The sequence below is a fragment of the Aplysia californica genome, unplaced genomic scaffold (genome assembly GCF_000002075.1).
Source record: "Aplysia californica isolate F4 #8 unplaced genomic scaffold, AplCal3.0 scaffold00507, whole genome shotgun sequence".
In the NCBI taxonomy this organism is placed as follows: Eukaryota; Metazoa; Mollusca; class Gastropoda; order Aplysiida; family Aplysiidae; genus Aplysia; species Aplysia californica.
Window position 1 is genome coordinate 193,615 of NW_004797777.1, and position 3,367 is coordinate 196,981.

General features: G+C 41.6%; 1 protein-coding gene across 1 annotated transcript in view; it reads right to left on the minus strand.

The window, feature by feature from the left end:
• The window catches only part of LOC101852950 (sodium/hydrogen exchanger 9), a gene marked incomplete in the record, with an annotated part of 46,934 nt that overhangs the window by 21,677 nt on the left and 21,890 nt on the right, over positions 1–3,367 (minus strand).

Genomic DNA, 3,367 nt, shown 5'->3' on the forward strand with positions numbered 1-3,367 from the left:
CCCCCCCCATAAATGTACGCACAATGCAATAAACCAAAGCATGCTGTGAATGCCAAAATTCAAATAAACGAAAAACAAAACGGAAAGCAGAAAGAAACGTAACAATACGAGAGTAACGGTGAATACAACAAAAGTGAACGAAAGCAAAGACCGTGTATAACAAGATAGTTCACTTGTCTCTTTGAGCCAATTTAAAAAAAAAATGTCCTCAAAATTTCGGTGGTGCCCTCTTCGAAAAAGTGCGAACTTTCAGAACAGAGTAACCCTATTTGTGTGAAAAACAATAGAAGGGAATTGAACAAACTGTGCTGTTCCTATTCTTCTGGAGAAACGAAAGAGAGCCTCAAAACCGTGACCATCAATAGTTCATTTATAGCGGCACCAGCCATCCATGTCTAGGTGCTGTTTTAGCCTAGAGCTTCAAAACAAAGACTGCAGCGCCGTCTGAACCAATGCGTGGACTTCCGCGGACACTTTTTTGGCAGAGTGAACTATCTTATTATGTACTATCTTTGACCAAACAGAAAGGGGGATCTCTTGTGACACGGAACAGAGCGAGAGTTTGGGGAGGCGGCGACGTGAGATACCTGATCTAGCAAGGGGGAGGACTGCAAAGTATAGTCGGGTTGGGCGTGGGGGCTCTGTGAAAACAAAAATAAAATGCGAAAACATCCAACATGTTAGGTAGACTTTTTTTGGTATAATAAAAAAAAAATTTTTTTTAAAGAAAAGAAAGGTAGATCACTTCAGAGTTTAGTTAAAGTAAGAGTCTTACGGCACTTGCAACACAATAAGGTCATATAAGTGCCGAAGATTAGAGGTGTTACAAGAGAGTAACAAACACAAAAAAGAAGGAGGAGAGAATAAGGACGATAGACGTTTTTTAAAGTTTTAGTAGACGTTTTACGGCGCTCGCAACTGCATAATGTCATATGGGTGCCAGAAGATTAGAGGTGTTGCAAGAGGGTAACAAACATAAAAAAGAAGGAGGGGAGATAGGGACGATAGATGTTTGATAGGAAAAAAGAAACAAACCACACCAGAGCACACGTCAACCATCCACGTAGATCACTTAAGTATTTAAAGTACGAGTTTTACGGCACTTGCAGCACAGATGAGCATGTAAGTGCCAAAGATAAGAGGTGTTACTAGAGAGTAACATACAAGGAAAAGGAGGAGATTTGAGGAAAGAAAAGCACATCAACACAATAATGGTCATTTAGTGCTTGGAAAAAGTAAGACAGACAGACAGAAACAACAGAGGGGAAAGTAAAGAAGTAGGACCTACCAGTGGCGCCCTCAAACAACCCACGAAAAGGAGGAGTTTTAGTTTTTGTAAGGTTTTACTGCGCTCGCAACTGCATACGGTAATATGAGCTACAAGGGGTGGATGTCGACAGAGAAGTCCAAACGGGGAATCAGGCCTACTCTGCTCACCTCTCTAGCCTCAACAGCACAAAGCCTGATTCAACTATCAAAGCATCCCGGAAATAGCAGTTCACAAGAGAGTGACAAACATACAAAAGAAGTAGAGGGAAAAAAAGCAGTAGTTCCCCCTATGTTGTTCCGGCACAGTATGAGCACGACATTGATAAATTGATGCATTTACTATGCATAAGAACATGTTAATATCCCCCCTTTTGGAATGGCCTAAAGACACTTCAGTCAGTAGCACTGTCACTGTCTTGGTTGGGGGGGGGGGGAGAAGGTGGATAGACGTTTGATAGGAAAGAAGGAGGAGAGATAAGGACGATAGATGTTTGATAGGAAAGAAGGAGGACAGATAAGGACAATGGATGTTTGATAAGAAAGGAGGAGGAGACAAAAGGACAATAGATGTTTGATAGGAATAAAGGAGGAGAAAAAAGGACGATAGATCTTAGATAGGACAGAAGGAGGTGAGAGAAGGACGATAGATGTTTGATAGGAAAGGGAGAAGAGATAAGGATGCTAGATGTTTAGTTTAGTTTTAATAAGAGTTTTACGGCACTTGCAACACACTAAGGTCATAAAAGTGCCGAAGATTGGAGGTGTTACAAGAGAGTAACAAACACAAAAAAGAAGGAGGAGAGATAAGGACGATAGTTGCTTGATAGGAAAGAAGGAGCAAACCACACCGTAGCACCCACAAAAAAACCCACCAATATATGTTTGATAGGAAAGAAGGGAGAGAGATAAGAACGACAGATGTTCGAAAGGAAAGAAGGGAGAGAGATAAGGACGAAAGATGTTTGATAGGAAAGTAGGAGTAGACCATAAAACAGCACCCGCCAACCACCCACACGGTGGATCGTGAATCCTCTGTTTCAGAAAACAAAGAAGCGATGGCGGACACACAATGTCCATGAATGTGAACAACGACCATGTAGCAAGTTGTCCCGATATTTCACACCTGTATCAGGAAACGACACTTAATGCGGTTTTTGGGACACTTGAATAGACATAAAGGTCTTGAACATCTAGCTCTCACTGGCAAAATTGAAGGCAAATGAGGCAGGGGTAGGCTCAAAGCGACCTTCTTAGGGAACCTAAACAAATGTGTAACGAGGAAAAATCAGGGAAACATAACTTTCTTAAGAGCATCCGAGCAAAGGAATGAATGGAGAACCATGATCACTGATGTCTGTCACAGATCTGGCACTGGATGATGATGATGATGATGATGATGAGACAGAGGAAAGTGCACCAGCCATAACCACACAGCCTTAGACGGCGAGCTCACAAGCGATGACTACATGCCGTGTGTCGTATCCCCGGACAGCTCTTCTACTGTCCTAAGCCCAACATTTGGGGAAAACAAAATCTTTCTAGCAGTTTCTTCTTAATCCCTGGTATTTAATACATGTGCTTGACAAACAGTTTGTCCAAATTCTACTTCTAAATGGTGAAAAAAGTTGAAAAAAAAAAGCAAGAAAACTATATACGTAACAAAGGTGCAATTATCAACAGAATGAAACAGTTTTTTCTTTCTCCTGAAAAGTCTGGCTGTCTGGACTTGAAACATAATTTGAACAGCTTGCCAAAGTCACACTGACAAACCGCAACCGTAGTGCTTTCTTGTCGTACCTCCATTAAAAAAAAAAAGTGACATCTTCTTAAGCTCACTCTTTGTTATAATGAACTGTTTTCACAGTTATTAAAAATGGAGAAAAGACAAGAAAGCACTGTGAGGTCGCGAAATGAACAGAGACAGAAACAGGGACAGAGACAGGAAACACATCCGTGCACGTTGGTTCCCAGAGTACATCAAACACCATTGTATTGGTCGACAAGAGACGAATAGGTTAATAGACGGACCCCAACCAAGAAAAACACACACACACACAGACAGACTGGTGATTACAGAAACTAGCAACAGGCGAGGGGG